The following is an 11,282-nucleotide window of genomic DNA, read 5'->3' on the forward strand; positions in this document are numbered from 1 at the left end:
TGAGAGCATGCCATGTCAGATCCTTGATTAGGTGTAATTTTTGTTCCCATTGTACAGATGAGAAAACAGGGTCAGAGTGGGAAAATGGCCTGGCAAGGCAGGCTAGATTGGTGGAAAGGAGGCCCTTGAAGGCACACAGACTTCTGTTTGAATTTATTCCCTACTGTTTTCCAGTCGTGTGACCCTGGGCAAGTTTTCAACCTCCATAACCTTGCTTTCCTGGCTGGCACACCTCGGGAGCAGTAAATGAGAAGAGATATGTAAAGTGGCAGCACAGGTCCTGTGCCCACTCCATTCGTTCATCCGTGGAAGATTTAGTGAGCACCTGCTATGTGCCAGGTCTTATACCAATCACTGGGGCCGCCATAGAGAGCAGCATAGGCACAATCTCTGCTCTGAAGGAACTTAGATGTTTGAGGGGGACAGAGATGAGTTAACGGGCAATTTTAGATCAGAGGTGTAATGAATGGAGGAGAATTGAATGACACAGCTGCACGCATCTTGGGCTTGAGGTGCCTGGGGTGCTGTCTCAGTCAAGCCTTAAAGGGTGAGTTGTCACTGGGAAAGGAAAGAATTCAGGGAATGGCTTGATCAGAGATCCAGAGTCAAGAGATCATTTGGGTTCCAGAGCATAAAGCAATTTAGCGTGGCCAGAGCTCAGAAATAGAAAGATAACCAACGCTGGGGAGGCAAGTGGACCAGAAGGGGCAACAGTGGGAGAGGGCCAGTGGCCAGGCCAGAGGTGCTGGTGGTCACTCACAGCAGGAGGGATGGGGAGGGCAGTGGGGCCGGAGGGGAAAGGATAATTTCATACATATATTTTGGCTCTAGAGTCATTGAGGCTTAGTTGTGGGTTGGACATAGGAATGAAGATCGAATGATGCCTGATTCTGGTTGGGCACTTGGGCAGACAGGGCTCTTCCCCTGAGAACTCTGACGCAGGAAGAGTCCTGGGGAAGACAACGTGCTCAGCTTCATGGGCTGACTTTTCAATGTGTCCTATGGAACCCCTTAAGATTTGGGAGGATGTTTGGGAACGTATGTACTGTGTGGATAGCATTCCCTGGCATTGGGCAACATGGTGACCCAGTGATGTCCAGCTGGATAATGAGGTCAGAGGCCCAGGAAGGTGTGGGCAGGACAGGGAGGTCAGAGAAGCAAGAGCATGGAGGTTGTCACGGAGGTGTTGGGAGTGGCTTGGGGGATGGTGCAGAGTGGGAGGAGCAGGCCTCCCAGGTCTGCCCAGATGAACACCTCAGAACACCTTGGCACAGGGAGAGAAACGCACCGCCTGAGTAGGAGCAGCACGGGAAGAGAAGGAAGACCGGTACACTGTGGGCTCCTAGAGTTTGTGAAAGGGCGTGGTCTTTGAAAGAAATGCCCAATGCTCTTACTCTTGGAGCCTCAGTTTCTAGGTCTGGAAGATGGGGCAGTAGCACCTATCTTAGTTTTGTTTTCAGGGGCATATGAAATTGGAATGATTCCCTGAGGTCAAACTCCTGGCGAGGGGCAGAGCTGCCCAGGCTGTCCTGTGGCCCACCGACTGGGAGGTGGCTGTGAGCAGAGAGTAAAGGGGATCGGAGCCAGCAGAGCCTGTACTGGTTCTGGTCTCGGTTCAGGGAGGCAGGACCTCCCTGTGGGGTGTGGTAGGTGTCATCCTTGCTGGGTGGGGACCACAGAGATGAGCTCTCTCCAGGGACTGATGCCCCAGCCCCACCCCACACCCAGATTCAGGGACAGCCCAGCTGGGTCTGTGCTCCATATGGGTTGCAAAACTGCCCCCACCCTAGGCTGATGGAGGGTGGGCGGCTGCTGTGCGTGTGCAGGTCTGTGTGTGTGTCCATGAAGCCCCATATGCATCTGTCTGTGTGGGCCCGTGTGTGTGTGTGTGTGTTGTGTATGTGTGTAAGTGTGCCGAGTGATGGTTGGGGTCTCCCTGTCTGAGTGTGCACACGTCTGAGCATTTGTACGTGAGTGTGCATGCATGTGTGTGTGTGTGGTAGGAATGACAGTGTTTCCATCTCCGAGTGTGCCCACATGTGCGCCCCGGGTGGTAGAGACCTTGCCTGTGTGAGTTGTGTGCGCTGCCCGCCTCCCTCTCTGGGTGTGTCTGCCTGTCTTGGCACACCCTGTCTCTCCTGGTGGATGAGAGCTGGTGTCCCCCTGCCAGGAGCGTCTTCTGGGCCGCTCTGCGGTGGGAGGGGAGTGGAGCAGAGGGACACTCCCAGCCCTGGGATAGGCTGGACTCCTGTGCAGGGAGCAGCAGGACCACCTCAGAGGAAGGGCTGAGCTCCTCCTGGCTCAGGCCGGTGGTAATTCCAGAGACAGCTCTGTCCTGCTGGGCCCCATGAGGGGCAAGCGGGCAGTACCCCTGTAGCCGGGGGTCTGCAACCGGCCCTTCCCTGCCAGCCTCAGAGCCCAGCAGACTCGCCCCCCTCCATGCCCACTCCCTGGGAGGCGTCTGACACATGATTTATTCATAAAAAGCCATTATTTGTGCCAAAGAAGAACTGAGCTGCTCGCTTTTTAAGTGCTGATAATGCTCTCAGCCTCCTCGCCTCTCCTCGCCTCGCCCCTCCTCCCTCACCTCCTTGGCACTTCCCATCGTTTCTGCCCTCTTCCCCTTCCGTTCTCCATCCCTTCTTGTTCTCCCCACACCCCTTCCTCTCCCTCTTCGCATCCCCCTACTCTTTCCCCACACTCACCTCTTCCCCAACCACCATACCACCATTTGTGGAGGGAGGCAGGGTCAGCAGAGCCTCAGAATCGGTGGTTCCCAGATTAGGCAGAGCCTGATCCAGCCTTTGGACCCCAGTGTGACCTGCCTTCCACCTCAGCCCCCGCCTCTTCAGGGCCAGGGAAAGGCTGGGAGGAAGAAGATCAGGCTGAGAGAGTCTGTCAGGATAGCTCCCCATACTAAACGACATGGCTTTAGCCCCCCCCCCGTCTTTATTAACACCAGCCCCCCAAATGAACATTCAGTCTAAATAAAAGTGGTGTACTGGCTATGCAAATGCAGGTTCAAGTTAAGCTCCCGAGGCCTGCTTTTCCTACCAAATGCCCCATATAGAAATTATGGAGTCACCAGTATTTCGGCGGTGTCAAGGGAGGCTGGCTTCCAGGAGGCACGTGGGGCCTCATCGCAGAGCACATGCAGAGCACAGGAGGCAGCAGAATGTCATGGAAGTGAGTGTGTACCCAGACACACACAAGGTCCTTAGAAGCAGACAGCACAGATCCACACGTGTGTGTGCCCTGATGCCCACGCGTGCGCGCGTGCACACAAACACACAGTCACGCACTCAGCCACACAGCCGTGCCCACAGCTGGAGAGCCATCCCCACCCCGATCACCTGCAGTGGGGGCTGAGGCTCTTTTCCCATTCAGATAACTTCATTCATTCGCTCCATCAACTTTGCCCTCACAGCCCCTTTGTGCCAACTCTGGTGCTGGGCACCGTGGTGGCAGAAATGAACAGGATTGAGGCACAGGGGGAGGGGACTGTAGCCTTGGACTGGGGGTTAGGCACCCAGCAGGCAAGGGGTTAAGTCATTTGGCATCCAGAGCTGGAGCCATTAGGCCTCCTAATTATGAAATTATCGAGGTCCTCAGGTGACTGCTAATTTCACACACACTGTTCCTCTCACGGCTAATGAACGCCCGCAGAACCCACGCCTTGTCTTTCCTGCTGAACGGTGACCTGCAGTTAATGAGCTCAGGAAGGCAGACAGGCCGCCGGCTGGGTGGGTGGGGCGCCAGGCCTGGGGAGGGGGCCACTTGGCCCTCCTGCCCCTCCTGGCTCCCTTGTTGGCTGCCAGCCCCCAGTGAGGCCTTCAGGGCCAAAGCCCAGCCCGCAGTTTCTGCAGGACAGGCGAGGCCAGGGGCTCAGGGGAGCAGGGAGGGTTACAAATCTGGGAAGGGCTTCAGGTCAGATGATCCTGGAATAAGCCCTGAGGGTGGGAGGAGAAATGAAATGCAAAGGATGGCAGAAGACCATTTCTGCTTGGTTTTGGGGCCAAGTCCGAGACACTAATGAAGGGCTGGGGGTAACCACAGTTTAAGGGGTGGGAGTTGGTGGTGGGGGCACAGTCAGACTGATGCTGGAGATGGTGATGGCTCTGGGGAAAGCAGTGTTAATGACAGAGGCAATGTTGACTGGCAAGGGAGCAGGGCTGCTGCTGCTGCTACTGGTTGTGATTTTTTTTTTTTAAGTTTTCATGTTTTTAAAATTTAAAAAGTAGCATAAAAAAATCACCCTGCAAAATATGAGGGGGGATAAAGTAATACATAGTGGTTGCAGGAGCCCAGATCTAGAGGGGATGTTTCCCAAAGTGGGGACACTGTGGACCCAGGGGCTGACCTCTGGGTGGGTTTGAAGGCCCTATGACCTGCCCATGGGGAGGGCTTTGCCCCAACCCCTGATTCACTGGTCGGTGCCAGTGAAGGCCGTGTGGTGAAGGAAGAGAGCAAGAAATGAGAATCCTGGCCTGCCTGCTGGGGGCTTCTGCTCTTTTCTGTCCCATGTCCTTGAGCAAGCTTCTTCCCCTCTCTGTGCCTCTGTGTCTCGGTGAGAAAATGACATGGATCAAACACAACTAGAGCTGGGTTTGCAGAAGGGACGTGGCTGAGCACCTTGGGGGTGGCAGTACTCAGCCTGAGTCCCCAGCAGGGATGCTCCCCCGAGGCAGGCACCCCAGGCTGGGACAGGTAAGGAAACCCCTTTGCTCTGAGTCATGTGTTGGTGCAGAGGATGCATGGATGTGTGCGTTGCTCCATCCTTCTGAAGCCGCCCCCTCTCCCTTGGAAATGAGGGACGTTCCAGCATCCTGCAGCTCAGCTGTAGGCTATCTTCTGACAGCAAGTTCCTGCTCTGCCACCAACTCCCACCTACTTCTGCACCTCAGTTTCCCACTTGTTCAAAGGTAGGTAATGAAAGTGTGAAATCACTTTGGATGTGATGAAGATCTCAGAGGTTATAGCTGTTACTGTGTGGTCTGGGCCTGGCCATTTCTCTCCCCAAGTGCCCAGGGTCTCTCCTGGGCAGTCAACTCCATGTTGAGGCCAGACGGGGTTGCGTGTATGTCTATACACTGTGGGTGTTCCCAGCAGTGATAGAAGATCGGACTAGCCCTCTACGTGTATCATCTCATTTGATTCTCAGAACAGCAATGTGAGATAGATGCTTTTATCATCTCCATTTTACAGATGAGCTAGACTGGTGATCAGAGAAGTTCAGTGGTCAGCGCAAAGTCACACAGCTAGAAAGCAGCAGAGCCAGGTCTCACACCCAAAGCCTGTGGGCCCTTGACAATTGTATTACATCTTTCCTTCACACAGCGTATGCCCAAGTACATGCATGCCATGTAGATCGCCCAACCAGAGATTCCCTCATCCCTGCCTCCTACCTCCATGCACACAGATGTACGTGTCTACCCTCCCCTGCACTTAGGCATGCAAACCCATGCACCCGTGGATACACGAACATGTTAGTCAACCTGCAAAAATTCACATGTACTGGCCTGCCTGCAGGCAAATATCCACACACAAACATGCAAAGCATACGAGTGCGTGCATGAACACATACGAGCTCTGTCACATGGGTGCACAAACACGCCCAAGGAAATGTACATGCACACGGAGCACACTCCACAGGCACAGATGGTAGCGTTCGCCCACGTGCGTGCACTGACACACAAGTAAGAAGACACACGAGGTTCCGAAGGAGCGTTCATACCCCCGTGCACATGTATGTGCAGACATGTCCTCCACATTCAAATAAGACACGCGGGCCCTCTCCCATGGGCACACAGGAGCAGGAGCACCCAGGCTGGGCCCCTCACTGCAGTGAGGTGAGCCACCCTCTGTACCGAGGGTGTGATGGATGCACCCATGTCCTAAGTGACTATCAAAGTGTCGTGGTGTGTGAGGTGCAAACACCAATTAGTGGGGCCTTTGAAAGCATCAGCTCGTTAGAGAGGAAGCAGAAGAGGCAGGAATTGGCATAAAACATGGAGCTATTTAACTACTGTGGGGCGGGGGTATGTGTGCTGTGGAAAGGTCTTTGGGCACAGCTCCCCCCTCCACTCAGCACTTGTTAGTGGAGAAGGACCCTCACGAGGGGCCTTGGCAGGCGGCTTTGATGCTCCTTGAAAGCGGGGGGTGGGGGGGCAGCCTCCTGCCAGCGCTGGGCTGGCACTGAGCGCGCGGGGGCCGCGCCAACTGGCGATCAATTTCATGCACATCGTAAACCTAAGTGCTTTCTGGAGAGTCAGGCAGATTGCACATAAAGTCCCCCTTCTGTCCCTAGCACACGGGTGGGCGGGTGAAGCAGAGGCTCACCCTAGTAGATAGACCCCTGCCAGGCTGCACGAAACCTGGATACCCTGGTTCCCAGTAGGAGGTACCCTTGGGGACATGGGGAATTCTCTCAAGAGGACTGGCACTTCTGGGGGCAGCTGGAGATGTGGACATTGTGTGAACCCTGGATCTGCCAGACTCTGCTACCTAATGGCTGAATGACTCTGGGCATTCAATTATCTGATGCTTGGTTTCTTCATCTGTGAAATGGGTTGATATAAGAATTAAATGAGTTACTATCTGTAGCATGATATGTCACAAGCTGAAGGAGCTTTGAGGATGTGGAGGTCACATTTGCATTTATTATTACGCTCAAAGGATTCAAGCTCAGAATTTGTCCTGCCCAAACTCCTGTTTATGTCCATCTGCCACCCTTCAACATGTGTGGAGAATCTTCCCTTCTGTCCTTCCCATCAATGCCAGGCCAAAGGGGTGGCCCCTGAATATTTCAAATGCCCTGCCCTTTGGATGCCACAGTGCTTCTGGGGTCTGTATCAAGGCCAAGGTAGCAGGAGGTGGGGGGTACAGGAATGGAAGTGGTGAAGGGGGCTGAGTTCCTGATCAGCTCTGTGCCTTGTGCCCTGGGCCCCAGATAGCTGTGCACATGTCCTCTCAGACACCCCCATAAAATCAGTTACTTAAGCGTTTGCCCTCATCCTAACCCTGGAAGCTCAAATCCAGGCCAGGTCCTAGGTGGGGGAGGAACTGCACATTATCCTCATTTTAGGAGCCCAAACAGGAGAGGGGTTAAGAGCAATTCTGAAACCAAAACGCCCAGATCCAAATCCTGTGGATGTGTGCTCAGTCACTTAGCAGTCATGTCCAACTCAGTGACCCAGTGGACTGCAGCCCACCAAGCTCCTCTGTCCATGGGATTCTCCAGGCAAGAATACTGGAGTGGGTTGCCATGCCCTCTTCCAGGGGATCTTCCCGACCCAGGGATTGAATCCACGTCTCTTATGTCTCTTGCATTGGCAGGCGGGTTCTTTACCACTAGCGCCACCTCAGAAGCCCCAATTCAAATCCTAGCTCTGCTATTTATAAGCCACATGATGTTGGGTAATTTATCTCTGACTCAATTTCCTCATCTGTAAGATGGGAGATGATGATGTTTATCTCATAGGGTTGCTGTGAGAAACGAATGAATAAATGTAAATGGAAGGCTTGGAGTAGTACCTGGCACATAGCAGCATGGTGTGAAATTTTCCTGACATTATTATTTGTTATTAATACTATGAAATACAGAGAAGGCAATGGCAAGCCACTCCAGTACTCTTGCCTAGAAAATCCCATGGATGGAGGAGCCTGGTAGGCTGCAGTCCGTGGGGTCGCTAAGGGTCGGACACGACTGAGCGACTTCACTTTCACTTTTCACTTTCACACATTGGAGAAGGAAATGGCAACCCACTCCAGTGTTCTTGCCTGGAGAATCCCAGGGACGGGGGAGCCTGGTGGGCTTCCGTCTATGGGGTCGCACAGAGTCGGACACGACTGAAGTGACGCAGCAGCAGCAGCAGTTCCTGTTTCTCCTATGCCTTTTTCAAGCCCCCTTCCCACCCCCAACTCTTCCTCTTTATAACTACAAAGTTAGTGTCAATGTTTATCAGTGATTTAAAACAACACTGTAACTAGGAGTACAACAGGGTTACTACAGTTCACAGCTCCAGGGAGTGACTTCCGCATTATAATCTTTGCCAGTGCCCCTCCCCGCTGGGTTTGTTCAGTACCCAACCTGAGCAGCTGAATGTAGCGATCTTCTCTTCTCTCTGATAAATGGAGACCTGCTGTCTTAGTCTGCTTGGGCTGCTGTAACAAAATACCATAGACTGGTGTCTCAAACAACAAACATTTATTTCTCACACATCTGGAGGCTGGGAAGTCCAAGATCAAGGTGCTTACAAATTTGATTTTTGGTGAGAACACTTCCTGGCTTGCAATGGCCTCCTTAAGGGTTCCTTTTCTCATGAGGACGCTAATACCATCACAGAGGGTTCCACCCTTATGACCTCATATAAACCTAATTACCACCCAAAGGCCCACCACCTTCAAACACCAGAGTAGTGGGTCTCAACATATGAATTTGGGGGGGTCAGGACACAAACATTCAGTTCATAATACTTTTCCAGCTAGGAGATCTCATAGTCAGGTACTTACACTGAGTCTGACATGCAGCAGGCACTCAGAAGTTGAATGTGGACATTTTAATACTTTAATTCTCACTACCACCTTGTAAGGAGCAGAAGGTTATCCTCAGACAAGAGATGGGAAAATAACACTCCAAAAGGGCTGTATTAGTCAGGATAGGAAAGGCTATGCTGCGTTAACTAACAACCCCTCAATCACAGTGGATGAACACAACAAAAGTTTATTTCTTGCTTATACAAAGTCTGCTGCAGGACCAGGGGTCCAAGGGCTCTTGTCCTTCGTTAGGGAACTCAGCTTTCCATGCTGCTTTGATCTTGAGGCTCCACCATCTCAAAAGAGGTTGGTTGCTGTGGCAGCTAGAAGATTGCACACTAGCTCTTGTATGCTTTGGCCGGGAAGTGACCATTTCACCTTTATCTGTAGCTCATTGGCCAGGAGCAGTCACATGGCCCACTTACCAAGGAGCCTGGGAAATGTAGGAGACCATGTATGTGGGAGGAAGCGCGGAGATGATCCTGTGTGTCCAGGCACCAGACAAGAAGGGTCCAGGAGCTTAGCGTGGGAGAAGGTTCTGCCAGCTGGGGCAGAGGGAAGAGATTTCCTTGCAGGGGGCTGGAGCTAGGCTTTTAAGAAGAGGGGCAAGATGGATTTGGCATGGGTTAGGCAAAGAAGAGAAAGTGGGCGTTTCATGTGGGGATAAAGAGTAGTAAATACCTGCAGGTGGAAAAGCATAAAGATGCCTTCAAGGGAACAATGAGAACATCTTGGCTTGAGCAGGTCTGCCTAGGGAGGATGGGGAAAGTGAGGGTGGACTTTCAAGGCCTTATAGAAGAGAAATATTTTGGAGGGAGGCAAACTCTGTCGTCTGTTATCACCCACTGTGTGGAAGTGGTGGGGGAAAGAGGCTCTGGTTTCTGATTTGGGAAACTGGGAGATGAAAGTGCCAGTCATCCAATTGGGAAACCCAAAATGAGAAACAGGGTTGAAAGGTCAGGGTTTGGGCTGCTCTGGGTTTGGGAGGGCCATGGAACATGCAGGGAGGGGCCAGGAGGCAGTGAATAGTTGCGTCCTAAGTGCAGGAGAAAGAGCTGGGCTAGAGCAGAAGGCCAGAGGTGTAGATACACATGTGACTGAAGCCTGGGTCGGGGGAGCAGGGCATGGATTAAATTATTTAAGGAGTTGTGCGAACGGTAAATGGAGAAGAGGATCTGGGACAGCTCTGGAGGGCAGTTGTGAGGCCAGGGCAGAGGGGACAGGCCAAAGGGGTAGAGGCAAAACCCGGAGGCGTCTTAGGAATAAGGGAGAGTCAAGAAGAGAGGAAAAGTCAATTGTTCTGACACTGTCCGGGCGTCCAAGTGAGGTGTGATCAAGGGGGCTGCGTGATGAGAGGGTTACTGGTGATCTTCGTGAGGACTGTTTCTAGGGCTGGAGTGGGGGTACCAAAGCCAGCTTGGAGGGGGTCAAGAAGCAAAAGTAGAATGCTCTCCCAGAAGCTTCCCTAGAGAGTGAGGAGAGAGAGGGGCTGTGGTAGAAGCAGTGGGGCCATCAAGGAGAGTATCTCTTAGAAACGCATATTATTATTATTATCCTTTTTAAAACAGGAGAGACTTGAATGTGTTGACAGCTGACATGAAGAAGCCAGTAGGGAGGGAGATGTCAGAGATTCAGGGATCCCTGAGGGTGGGGGGCAGTGAGGAGGAAGTCAGGCTGGGGCAGGGAGTTCGGATTTACCTAGCAGGTCAGCCTCAGGTGGCCTGGCGGGGCAGGATCAGCCAGGGCCAGGGATGGGGAATTACAGGTGAGCAGCTGAGGCTAGAGGGTCCCAGGAGACCAAGGACGTGATGGGGGTGGGTGGGGGTGGTATAAATACAGAAAAGGAGAGGTTGGGAATGAAGGAATGAAATGAAAGAGGTAGAGAGAGGGAAGGACACAAAAACAGCCAGAGAAAGACAGACAGAAGGAGAGGAGGCAACACAGAGGGGGGAGGAGAAAGGGCCAGGCTGAGGCTCAGGAGAGGACCGCTGGCTTGGAGCCAGCACGGGCGCGCCGGGCGGGGCGGCGGAAAGAATGTATTCCCTTCTCAGGGGACCCTGAGCTAGCTCAGAGCTCGGACCCTCTACCAGGCCTGACGAGGGCCCAGCCCAGGAATCCACCCGACTTCAGCCACACAGCTGCCTCCCCTGGGGGATGGGGAGGGGGTTCTGCCAAGTCCAGGAGCACCAGCCATGCCCTTCAGTTCCTCGGTGCTGCAGGTCCTGGGCAGAGAGGAGCTTGGTCTTCACAGGGGCCATCCAGGCGGCTGGCCAGCCCGCAGACGTTGGGTCAAGTATGGACAGGCCCCGAGGGAGATGAAGGTGGCAGCCAGGCCCCTGCCCCTCACCCTTCATGGCCCCGGCCCCAGGCCCTGGTCACCCCGTGGGGCCTAGGCCACCCTGACATTCACCTAATTGTCTTCCTGCTTTGATGAGTGGCTCCGCAGAGGCGCCGCCACGGATCAAATTAAATGTGAGCCAAGCAGGCAGTCCTGCTGATGAGACATGGGAAATACCACATTTACATAGCCCAGCACCGGGGCGGGGAGACCCAGGCCCAGAGACACAAGATCCAGGGACACAGGGAGAGACAGAGGGAGTCAGAGAGATGGGAAGGGAGGGGGGAGAGGGCACAGAAGGTGGGCGGGGTCCCAGGCATTGTTGCTGAATGAAGGGCAGGGGGAGGGGCAGAGAGAAACAGGCAGATGCTCTGGCCACCTCCAGGCAGGTGACCTCCACCCTGCCCAG

The sequence above is a fragment of the Moschus berezovskii genome, chromosome 4 (genome assembly GCF_049115385.1).
Source record: "Moschus berezovskii isolate FMDL1 chromosome 4, NW_MosBer_1.0, whole genome shotgun sequence".
NCBI classification, from domain to species: domain Eukaryota; kingdom Metazoa; phylum Chordata; class Mammalia; order Artiodactyla; family Moschidae; genus Moschus; species Moschus berezovskii.